General features: G+C 42.8%; 1 protein-coding gene across 6 annotated transcripts in view; it reads right to left on the bottom strand.

Moving 5' to 3' along the window:
* afap1 (actin filament associated protein 1) overlaps positions 1-13,346 on the bottom strand; it is a 283,153-nt gene that overhangs the window by 219,012 nt on the left and 50,795 nt on the right. The gene's annotated exons all lie outside the window — the stretch shown is intronic.

Below are 13,346 nucleotides of genomic sequence, written 5' to 3' on the forward strand. Positions count from 1 at the left end.
GTAAGTGTGGACAAGGAATCGCGACAAGAATCATCCCTTTGAAATGCTGAAAGGAGAGGGACGTGGAACACATCTGCTGGGAGAACCTTGATGGAGCTCTTGGAAATGACAACGGATGATCCTTCGAAAGCAGTAAATAGAACACACAACAGTAAGGCACTGAAACAGGTCTTTCGGCTCACAATGCTGTGCAAACCAGATAGAAGGTAACTCAAAACCCCCCAAAAACTAACCTCTCCTACCTAGATAATGTCCATATCTACCCCCCACATCTTCCTCACAATCATGTGCCTATCTAAACATCTGTTAAAAGCCTCTAATGTATTTGCCTCTACCACCATACCGCGGAGTGCATTCCTGGTATCCATCACTCTGAGTAAAAAAACTTCCCCCTCACATCTCCTTTGTACCTAACCCCCTCTCACCTTCAATGCATGTCCTCTGGTATTAGACATTTCTACCCTGGGAAAAAAAGATACTTTTTGTCTACTCTATCTATGCCTCTCATATTCTTATAAACCTCAATCAGGTCTCCCTTCAGCCTCTGCCACTCCAGAGAAATCAACCCAAGTTTTTCCATCCTCTTATGATAGCATATGCCCTCTAAACCAGGCAGCATCCTGGTATAGCTCTCCCACACCCCTTCCATAGCATCAACATCCTTCCTACGTTGGCAGGACTGGAACTTTATGCAATACTCTAGATGTGACCTAACCAGACTTCTATAATGTTGCATCATAACAGTGGAGTGGAAGTCACTGCCAGAGTAATTCTGTCCTTGTTCTGTCCAGGAAAAGGGAATGAGAGCTAAACTATGATAAGATAGTAATTGTTCTGAGGGACCCTGCCTCCATCAACCCCATATGACTCTGTACCAGTTACTAAACATTATTTTAGTGAATAAACGTCTTCTTCAGATTTCTGAAAGCTTCCTACTACATACACTAAGAAATTATATCAGGTTTTAGACACTGCTGCTGTGCAAAAAGGTTTATTTTCACCAACTAAGTTTACAGTACTGTGCAAAAATCAAGAATCTATCAACCTCTGTCTTAAATATACATACGGATTTGGACAGCTGCCTGTGGCAATGAATTCCACAGAATCACCACTCCCTAGCTAAAGGAATTCCTCCTCATCTCTGTTCTAAAAGGATACCACTCTAATCTAAGGCTGTGTCCTCTGGTTTTAGACTTTCCCACCATAGGAAACAAACTCTCCACATCCATTCTATCGAGGCCTTTCAACATTCAATAAGTTTCAATTAGGTCACCCCTCATTCTTCTGAATTCCAATGGATACAGGCCCAGAGACATCAAACACACTTCATATGACAAGCTATTTAATTCTGGAATCACTTCTGTGAACCTCCTTTGAGCCTTCTTCAGTTTCAGCACATCCTTTCTAAGATAAGGGGCCCAAAACTGCTCAGAATTCTCTGAGGCCTCACCAGAGCTTTATAATGTATCAACAATACATTCTTACTTTTATATCTAGTCCTCTTCAAATGAGTGCTAACATCGCATTTGCCTTCCTCACCACAGACTTTACCTGCAAAGTACCCTTTAGGGGATCTGGCATAAGGAAATCCAAGTCCCTTTGAGCAACAGTTTTTTGTATTTTCTCTCCATTTAGAAAATTATCAACCATGTCATTTCTTCTACCAACGTGCATGACCATACACCTCCCAACACTATATTCCACCTGCCATTTCTTTGCCCAATCTCCTAATTTGTCTAAGTCCTTCTGTAGTCTCTCTACTTCTTCAAAACCACCTGGGTCCTCCATGCAACAAAGCCATGTTCATCAGTGATAGCATCACGGCTGCAGAAAAGGAGGAAGTCATGGAGGGATTGTCTACGGAGTCCCTGTGGGTGGAAGTTAGGAACAGGAAGGGGTCAATAACTCAACTGGGTGTTTTTATAGACCATCTAATAGTAACAGGGATATCGAGGTGCCGATAGGGAGACAGATTCTGGAAAGGTATAATAATAACAGGGTTGTCGTGGGAGATTTTAAAATATCGATTGGCATCTCCCTAGAGCAAGGGGTTTAGATGGGGTAGAGTTCATTAGGTATGTTCAGGAAGGTTTCTTGACACAATAGGTAGATAAGCCTTCAAGAGGAGAGACTGTATTTGATTTGATATTGGGAAATGAACCTGGTCAGGTGTCAGATCTCTCAGTGGGAGAGCATTTTGGAGATAGTGATCATAATTCTATCTCCTTTACAATAGCATTGGAGAGAGATAGGAACAGACAAGTTAGGAAAGCGTTTAATTGGAGTAAGGGGAAATATGAGGTATCAGGCAGGAAATTAGCATAAATTGGGAACAAATGTTCTCAGAGAAATGTACAAAAGAAATGCAGAAAATGTTCAGGGGATATTTGCGTGGAGATCTGCATAGGTACATTCCAATGAGACAAGGAAAGGAGGGTAGGGTACAGGAACGGTGGCGTACAAGTGCTGTTGTAAGTCTAGTCAAGAAAAAAAAGCTTATAAAAGGTTCAAAAAACTAAGTAGTGATAGAGATCTAGAAGATTATAAGGCTAGCAGGAAGGAACATAAGAATGAAATTAGGAGGGCCAGAAAGGGCCATGAGAAGGCCTTGGCTAGCAAGATTAACGAAAACCCCAAGGCATTCTACAGGTATGTGAAGACCAAGAGGATAAGACGTGAAAGAATAGGACCTATCAAGTGTGACAGTGGGAAAGTGTGTATGGAATCGGAGGAAATAGCAGAGGTATTTGATGAATACTTTACTTCAGTATTCACTACGGAAAAGGATCTTGGCAATTGTAGGGATGACTTACAGTGGACTTAAAGACTTAAGCATGTAGATATTAAGAAAGAGGATGTGCTGGAGCTTTTCAAAAGCATCAAGTTGGGTAAATCTCCTGGACCAGATGAGATGTACCCCAGGCTACTGTGGGAGGTGAGGAAGGAGATTGCTGAGCCTCTGGCAATGATGTTTGCATCATCAGTGGGGACGGGAGAGGTTCCAGAGGATCGGAGGGTTGCAGATGTTGTTCCTTTTGTGTTAAGGTGGGCGCTGAAGGTGGACCCAAATGCAAGACACAGACACTGAAGTACTGAGAACTGGACTGGACTAGAGTTAGGGATGGGACTGGACACAGACTAGGAGCTGGGACAGGAACAAAGACTTGGGCTAGGACTTAGGCTAGGAAAGCAGGACAAGAACAAGGAACTCGAAACTAGGAGCCTGGGCTTGGACTCCAAGCCAGAGACTGGACAAGGACCCAGAACCTGGGTCTTGACTCGGACTCGGACTCCAGAACTAGGCAAAGACATAACGTGGCTACAGGACTGGACGAGGCTTGGATTCTTCCAGGCTTTCCCGGGCAGGACGAGGTACTCCTTTTTGGAACACAGGGCCGGGCCCCTTCCTAGGACACACCAGGCTGGGATGCTTACTAGGATATGGGATCAGGATGACTGTCGAGGTAAATCACCAAGGAAACTGTCAGGGATTCAGATGGAGAGGGGAAGGGAACAGACCAGCCTCAGGGTAACAGCAAGGACAGCCTTACTTACCCCACACAGGCAAGGACAGAAAGGGAGCTCAATCCAGGGTGATTCCAAGACTCGGGGCAGCCAGTAACCTTGGCTGGCTCCAGAAACAGCCGAATCCATATCTAGCTCAGAGTGGCAGACAGCCATTCAGCCGGCTGAATCCATACCCCGATGACTGCTCCGACTAGAGACAACAAGGTTCCATGAAGCAGTTGTCCTCCAACCAGGCCTAGAGATCACAAAGGGCTGCTCGAGTCTTCCACCAGCAGATTGCTCCAAGGGACAAGACAACCTATTTGACTGACAAGACAAACCAGACCCACACTCGACACCAGGGCCACATATATTCCCAGCCCCAAGACAAGCATCAGGTGCTTATGATTAAGCCCAACTGAAACAAGGGACAGCCGGAAGACCCGAAGTCCATAGTCCACGGACCAGACCGTGAACCAGAACATGGACTTCACGGAATGGACCATGACACCTTCATTCAAGAAAGGGAGTAGAAATAGCCCAGGACCAGTGAGTCTTCCTTCAGTGATTGGTAAGTTGATGGAGAAGGTCCTGAGAAGCAGGATTTATGAACATTTGGAGAGGCATAATATGATTAGGAATAGTCAGCAAGGCTTTGTCAAAGGCAGATTGTGCCTTACGAGCCTGACTGAATTTTTTGAGGATGAGACTAAACATACTGATGAAGGTAGAACAGTAGATGTAGTGTATATGGATTTCAGCAAGGCGTTTGATAAGGTACCCCATGTAAGGCTCATTGAGAAAGTAAAGAGGCATGGGATCCAAGGGGACCTTGCTTTGTGGATCCAGAATTGGCTTGCCCACAGAAGGCAAAGAGTGGTTGTAGACAGGTCATATTCTGCATGGGGGGTCGGTGACCAGCGGGGTGCCTCAGGGATCTGTTCTGGGACCCATACTCTTTGCGATTTTTAAAAAGTGACCTGGATGAGGAAATGGAGGGATAAGTTAGTAAATTTCCTGATAAAACAAGGGTTGGGAGTGTTGTGGATATTATGGAGGGCTTTCAGAGGTTACAGTGGGACATCGATAGGATGCAAAACTGGGCTGAGTTGTGGCAGATGTTCAACCCAGATAAGAGTTAAAGTGGTTCATTTGCTAGGTCAAATATGATGGGAGAATACAGTCAGCCCTCCTTATCTGTGAATTCCCCATCCGCGAATTCAACCAACCATGAATTGCGAAAACCAGCACTTCCAGCTCTTCCAGCACTTGTTGTTCGAGCATGTACAGACATTTTTTTCTTGTCATTATTCCCTAAACAATGCAGTACAACAACTATTTTCCATAGCATTTACATTGTATTAGGTATTATAAGTAATCTAGAGATGATTTAAAGTATGTGCGTGGGTTATCGTGGATCGGGATCAAAAAGAAATCAGAAGTTCTCTTACTAAGTAAGTCGGAACAGGTACATCCGGTATTATTTAGCGTCAGTTAGTCAAACGTTTGTATTCGTATATAGTATATATTTTACCTTTCTATCTATATAAAACACTTCAGAACGTATGCTTCAGCGCCGGGCTCAGGAAGTTCCCGAGTTCGATCCAGTGACAGATCGCTTCTGAGCGCGCTCTCCACCGTGCCGGGTTGATGTGGAGGATCAAAAACCTAAAACCCCAAAACTCAATAATTAAACCACTGCGTTGCTTTCATCGGGGCACAGCCTTTCTCACTTTATCCTTTAAAATTGTTCCAATCGTTGACCAACGTAGCCTAACGCTTTTCCAATGACCAATGGCGTTTCACCTCTTTCCGATTGCTTTATTATTTCCACTTTATTTTCAATCGTTATCGTGATTATTTTCGTGAATAGAAACACTGCGGATTCAGATCTCTGCCGCTGGGTCCTAATGTCCTCTGAACTGAGACAGGTTAAATAAGGTCTGGGGTTCTGCTGGGTCCTAAGATCCACTGCAGTGAGACATGTTGAATAAGGGACTTGAGCATCCGCGAGGGGTCCCGGAACCAATCCCTCGCAGATAAGGAGGGCCGACTGTATAGTATTAATGGTAAGACTCTTGGCAGTGTGGAGGATCAGAGGGATCTTGGGGTCCGAGTCCATAGGATGCTCAAAGCAGCTGCACAGGTTGACTCTGTGGTTAAGAAAGCATATGGTGCATTGGCCTTCTTCAATCATGGGATTGAGTTTAGGAGCTGAGAGGTAACGTTGCAGCTATATAGAACTCTGGTCAGACCCCACTTGGAGTACTGTGCTCAGTTCTGGTCGCCTCACTACTGGAAGGTTGTGGAAACCATAGAAAGGGTCCAGAGGAGATTTACAAGGATGTTGCCTGGGTTGGGGAGCATGCCTTATGAGAACAGGTTGAGTGAACTCAGCCTTTTCTCCTAGGAGTGACGGAGGATGAGAGGTGAACTGATAGAAGTGTATAAGATGATGAGAGGCATTGATCGTGTGGATAGTCAGAGGCTTTTTCCCAGGGCTGAAATGGCTAGCATGAGGGGGCACAGTTTTAAGGTGCTTGGAAGTAGGTACAGAGGAGACGTAAGGGGTAAGTTTTTTTTACACAGAGGGGGGGAGTATGTGGAATGGGCTGCCGGTGATGGTGGTGGAGGCAGATAAGATAGGGTTTTTTAAGAGACTCCTGGATAGGTACATGGAGCTTAGAAAAATAGAGGGCTATGGGTAACCCTAGGTAATTTCTAATGTAAGTACATGTTCAGCACAGCTTTGTGGGCTGAAGGGCCTGTATTGTGCTGTAGGTTTTCTATGTTTCTATGAAGCCATGGGTTCAGACTATTTTATCATGTGCCTCAAAATGCCCTAAGGCGTCATCTAACTGGCCTATAGTTTTCTTTCTTCTGCCTCTCTCCCTTCTTGAAAAGTGGAGTGACATTTGTAATTTTTCTGTCTTCCTAAACCATTCCAGAATCTAGTGACTCTTGAAAGATCATTACTAATGCCTCCACAATCTCTTCGGTCACCTCTTTCAGAACTCTGGAGTGTACACCATCTAGTCCAGGTGACTTAGTTACCTGCAGACCTTTCAATTTCCCAAGAACCTTTTCTCTAGTAATGGTAACTTCACACACTTCATGACCCCAGACCCCTGGAACTTACACCATGCTGCTAATGTCTTCCACAGTGAAGACTGATGCAAGATACTTAATTCAGTTTGTCTGCCATTTCCTTGTCCCCATTACTACCTCTCCAGCATTGTTTTCCAATGGTCCCATCCATTCTCACCTCTCTTTTATACTTTATTTATCTTAAGAAACTTCTGGGATTCTCTTTAATATTATTGGCTAGTTTACTTTCATCTTCCATCTTTACCTTAATGATGTTTTTAGTTGCCTTCTGTTGATTTTAAAAGCTTCCCAGTCTTCTAACTGCCCACTAATTTTTGCTCTATTATATGTCCTCTCTTTGGCTTTTATGTTGGCTTTGGCTTTTATGTTAGCCATGTTGTGTCATTTTGCTTTTAGAATACTTTGTCCTCTTTGGTATGTATACATCCTGTGCTTTTCAAATTGCTTCAGAAATTCCAGCTATTGTTGCTTTGCCATCATCCCTGCCAGTGTTCTTTTTCAGTCAATTCTGGCCAATTCCTCTCTCGTGCCTTTGTAATTCCCTTTATTCCACTGTAATACTGATACATCTGACTTTAGCTTCTCCTTCTCAAATTTCAGAGTGAATTAAATAAATAAATATACATCTAGGGTGTCTAAGACTTTTGCATACTACTGTATATCCATCATAATTTTGTGGAAATACATCATGTTATATATTTTCAATATGATACAAGTAACAATAAACTTATCACAAGAGTTTAAACTACACAAAGTATAACAGTTACAACTTATACGTTGATTTATATTATTTTGGTTGCTTCTCAAAATGTCCCATTTCTGCTTCTTACACCATCTTACATTCTGACTCACACTCCTATAGACACCAGAACTGTGTGTTCTGGCTGCCACTTTTGAAAACCCAGATTTCCCTCCCTGATTCTGGTGATATTCCTTCTCTTTCTCTGCATCATTTCTCTGTCCATCAGTCCATCATGCCACAGTCTAATTATACTTACTATGTTGACGTTAATCCATATTGACCATGATATTTCTCATAGCTTCTTCAGAACTTTTTAATTGCTCTAACTTTGCAATATATTTCACTATTAACATAAAAAAACTCAATTTACTATTAATTCAATCTATTCCCTAATTTTAAAGAAATAAATCAAGCATTTTGACATCTCTTCCTTACAATTTATGCGTTGTCATCTTTTCAATCAAAACTGTCTTATTTCCACCTGACCAGTTGTCTACTGAATGGATCAGTGCATACCAAAACATGAACGACTCCTGAATAACTTCACTACCCTGACTATTGATTTTCTTAACAACAGGTCTCACAATTTGAATACCCCAATCCACCATTTTATTCATGCAGTGCTAATCAAATACTTTGATTCCACCAAAGATCATACTTGTCCCAATCAAAACTAATCCATTCTTCTCTCTCTAGTGTGGCAATTCTCATGACGGCCCAGACTTGGAGTACTCACCCTCTCACATTGCAACTGCATCTAAGGCTAAATATTCTGTGCACGTTGGACCTCAACAATAGTGCCTTATGGGAGAAACCAAACACACAGATGCTGAACTTAACCCACCATTGTTTGTATTTACTTACTGGGTACATTAATGTTATGAACTAAACTTTACTGAAAGAACAACCCTTTTCAAGCATCCTTTAGAAAGAAGATGACATCAATGAAGTCAATAATAAATAATTATCATTTTGGGTCACAAGAACTGAAAAGACTGAATAAGACTAGACAGAGGTGTTCAGGACCCACAGCAGGGGAATCAGTGATGAACTCTTTCCAATGGCCATAATAATCTGCACAAAACTAAAAGAAGGTTTCAGGAATACAAAAAAAACATGTTTTATTAAAATGTGGAATTCTCTCTAATAAATAGTTGTTGAAACATTATAAATTACTTAGGAGGAGATGAGAGAGTGACTTTAAAGAGATGAATACAGAGTAGACGAGATAGAAAGAGAGACTCATTTGACTCCTTGGCTCAGGTAAAGATAAATACCGGCACAGACTCAATGGCCTGAAATAACTTTCCAGCAAACTAAACGGTCTACACATTGGCAGTAAAAAGAATGTTCCAAAAATGTAATGGTGATATTCAATCCGAAGGAAGCTCCCAAACAGGCTAAAAATTGAGTAAAATCACTGGAAATGACAGATGGTTCTGCAGTTTCCCAGATGGTGTGTTCCCTTCTGAGATAACTGGAGGAAGCTCCGACTGAATAACTGGGAAATGTGTGAAGAAAATTGGGGATCAATAAAGTCTGGAATGGAATTAGCAACCTGGCTGGAGAATGGATTCTACGCATCCTCAATTATTGAATGATAAACGGCAGAGTGAAAGAATAAAAATGCAAGATCTTGGAACAATTTTCAAAGTAAGAGCAGAATTTTATAGACAGTGTCAGACTTTCAAGAACTGGTATTAATTATTATTTCATAGTTGACTGCACAAAATTGTTCATTTCCAAAATGATCAATGAAATTTTTTTTTTCTGCAATTACTACGCCAATTAGAAGCACCCTGCAGCCAGAACACTTCTCACAGACAGACTGTACTCAAGAGCCCTTCACCAGAAACAGGCAGCAGGTCACGGGTCCCAGCTGCTGATGACTGTGTCTCTGGCATTAGGCCCCCACTGTCGGAGTGGGTGGAGATTACACAGTACCAGTGTTCCAATCAATTCAGAGATATCAGCTCTCTGAAACCTCCTCCCCCCACAACTTCATCTGACCATCTGTTTCAGCTGCTGAAATGCACGCGGAACATTCATTGGATACGGAGACCATGTTACATCTGCTCCTCTTTATTAAGATAAACTAAAAACATATTGCTGAAAATATTGGGAAAATGAAAAGTAATAGAGCAACTAATTGAAATGCAACGTGTTAGGAAGCAAATGGAACTCAAAGTTAATTCATTTGTAACATCATTCAGCTCAACAAATTAAAAAAATAAACAAATGATTGATCAAAACATGCTGCTTTACTGTCTCGTTATGACACTCAGAATGAGTGTGCATGGCTTTGTTTGATTATTGCAGGAAGGAACAGACTGAAATTTAGCGAAGCCTCCAAAAAATTTACACATATGGACTTCACTGCATAGTTGTTCCAGCTTAAAATAGTCCAAAGGATAGAAATAACATTGCAAATTCCAGCATATAAGTGCAATTGCGAAGAAAGCATGGCAGCACCTCAACTTCCTTTGGAATCCAGAGAGATTTGGCATGACATCCAAAACTTTTGACAAACTTCTATAGATGTGCAGTGGAGAGTATATTGACTGGCTGCATCACAACCTGGCATGGGAACACCAATGTCTTTGATCAGAAAGTCATACAAAAGGTAATGAATTTGGCCCAGTACATCATGGGTAAAGCTCTCCCAGCCACTGAGCACATCGACATGAAACGCTGTCATAGAAAAGCAGCATCCACCCAGGTCCTGCTCTCCTCTCGCTGCTGCCATCAGGTGGAAGGTACAAGAGCCTCAGGACTCACACCACCAGGTTCAGGAACAGATACTACCCCTCAACCATCAGGCTCTCGAATGAAACTTCACTCACTTGCCCATCATCGAAATGTTCCTATAACCAATTATCTGACTAAGGACTCTTTATCTCATCTCATTATCTCCTGTTCTTGTTACTTACTGCTATTTATTCATACTTGCACAGTTTGTTGTCTTCTGCACTCTAGTTGATCTTCTATTAATCCTGTTCTGTAGACTTGCTGAGTATACCCACAGGAAATTGAATTTCAGCTTTGTACATGGTGACATATATGTACTCTGATAGTAATATTTACATAGAACTTTGAACTTTACTTTGCCCCATGACACTTAGACGTTTTACAACCAATGAATTCACACACGTAGACCCTTGGTTTCTGCCCGTCTCAGTCCATTAGCAACCTACTCACTGCTCAGAATACATTCCCAGGAGCAAGAATGCTCATTGAAGCCGCACCAGAAGAGATCATTGAAACATTTAAGAGAGAGAAGTGGGGTAGAGGTGGCCCTGCTGAGTTGAGAGCTTGACATAAACACAGGGATGAATCATTCCACGGCTCAGTATGGAGGGGCTGTAGGAGAGGGCTGGTGCTAGGCACAATGAGCACACAGCTGCTCATGCTGAGTCAAGGGTTCAGGGCCACTTCCTCACCATCACAACGTTATGAGGGAGACCATAGGTACCAAGCAATGGGAAAACACATGGAACAGCCAATGCCCGTCCCCACTCTCTGTGTAATCCCAAGCTCCATGACATAGTGGCTGGTTATTTACCACTCACTTCCCAACATTAATCCACGTGGGCACCAAACCATGAAAAATTCATCACTAAGAAACAGCCAGAACAGTGCAAGAGTTTGTTGCAGGTTTCCGACACAGCAGTAGTGGGGGCAGCAGGAATGCATGCCTGTCTTCTGGCACAGCGCTGTGTTGCCTGAGTATGATTTTCTCTCCCAAGCTACAGGGGTGCATTCTTGTGAGTGTTAATAGAGTAGAGGGCCATGAATATTACAAAAGATCAGCACTTTTTGGGCAGTAGTAAGCAAGATATCAGTGCAGTCAAAACATTTTGTAAACTCAAAGTATTTCAATTCAATTCATGTTTAATTGTCACTCAACCACACAAGAATACAGGTAAACAAGACAGGGTTACTCTGGGGCCAAAGTGCAAAACACAGTACCAACACTCACACACAGTACAAAACACACTTAGTACATACAGGACAGCAAGCACATGTAAGATATCGGTAACGTACAGCCACACAAAAACAAGTCTAGACCCTGAGCGCATGAATGCTGCAAAACTCCATAGTTGACCACAATACAGCTTGTCTTCCCCCAAGCGAACACTGGGGGGCAACACTGACTCCAGCCTGGACACCATGCTGCACCACCCTTGCTAGAGCACACCAGCTTTGATGCCTCTCTCCTGCTGGCTGTAAACAGGCAACCCCACAGCTTGAGACCCCGTGCTCACTACAGCTGAGGCCACATAGCTCCCCCAGCATCCGCCCCTGCTGTCCACCAATAAATCAGTGAATTGGACCTGCAGCATTCCACATTAACAATGCCCAAACGAGTCTTGCGATCACAAGAAAAGCGACTAAGGCAGTCACTCATTATTAGACTCTACACCTCCTTCATGCACCGTTCAGATCTCCGCCAACAAGCAACTGGCTGATGGGGTAGACCTGCAGTTCTTAATGTCTAGCAGGATCTTGCAATCATAAAAAAATGTTTAAAAAGGGCAGTAGCACCTTTTGTTGACCACATAGAAACCACTACAATTGAACGTGCCATCATCTTACTGGAAGCCTTATCTGCTAAGCAGAACACCTCGTTACAACAGGAAGCTGAAATTTACCCAAGGCACTGAAGCAGAGTGTACCAGACCTGGATAGGTAGTTTGTTTGATTTTAAAGTTCTGGTACATTAAATATGTGACTTTCTCAACTAAAAGAGAGGGAAGCAAGTTTAAACTAGCTCTCCCACTATCAATATCACATGGCTGGTAATTTCTACAGCTGTGATCCTCATACAAGTGTGTTGTGAGGGGAATTTTAGTGACATTATGCAAAGGAAAAACAAGCTCTTTCCATCCCTGTCAGCTTTCTGATTGCTGGCAGATCACCCACACCTTGGCATCAAACAAGGAGTGCACAACAGAGTACAGGTAACCAAAAGGGGGTCAGAGTAAGATCAGCATTCAGAGGGTCTCAGTAATCAGTGGAAAAGGGAGATCCCTCCTATTTACTCTCTCACTGCTGTGGCTCTCCATGTTTGATGCCAAGGATTGTGTGTGATCCGACAGCAGCCAGCAACGCAGAGGACAAAGGTATAGGCTTTGCCTTTGTAAACCAGTGGAGAAAGTCTTATGTTTCTCCCCTTCCTTAACAGGATTCCTTCACCAGCTGCTGGGTGGGGGACAGAGATTTTTGGAAATTATCTCACAACAGCTGATGGTATAAGAATATTAATGATATTCAGAAAATGATGCTCAAGTAAAGGGGAGTCAATCTCTTTGCAGCAGCAGCAGTCTGGATGACTATGAGTCAGCCCAGGAGCAGAGAGGCTTGGCTCATCCTGCCTTCTGTGTGGGAGGAATCAAATATCACTCCAACAAACATTTGGCACGATATCTTTTTCTCAGACCTCTCGGACTGCCTCCAACCAGAGTTGGAAATTGTGAACAGGAGAAGGGAAGCCAAAACAAGGGGAGGCCCAATCATTTCCTCAGAACCCAATACAAACAAGAACAACTGCTCCAAGTCTATTTTCATCCTGAACCTAGCTGCTTCCAGCAAGTTAGTGTGACAGGGAACTCTTGCAATGCTCTTTCCAAAGGGGCCAGGTCAGGACCCAATAGGACTACTTCAAATGGGTGCCCTTGCATGTAGCTTAACTGCAGCCGAACAGATCAGGGCACAAACAGAGTGGATTTCTTTTGATCTGCCAGCCATAAGGTTTCAGACAAAATGGGGGTGGGGGGTGGGGGGGGGGGACCTTCACTGAATAGGTTTAGAGGACAGAGATCATGTTGAAATAAATACATGAAACATTTTATTTACCTCATCATTGTTCTTTTGTGTAAATTCATGACTCATGCTATTTAATATATATTTAGACATTGCAAATCCAATAAGAATTCTGTCATGTGAAGACCATGATCTGAAAGCAAACCTACAGTAGACCATAAGAAGT

This window comes from Hemitrygon akajei, chromosome 4 (genome assembly GCF_048418815.1).
Source record: "Hemitrygon akajei chromosome 4, sHemAka1.3, whole genome shotgun sequence".
In the NCBI taxonomy this organism is placed as follows: domain Eukaryota; kingdom Metazoa; phylum Chordata; class Chondrichthyes; order Myliobatiformes; family Dasyatidae; genus Hemitrygon; species Hemitrygon akajei.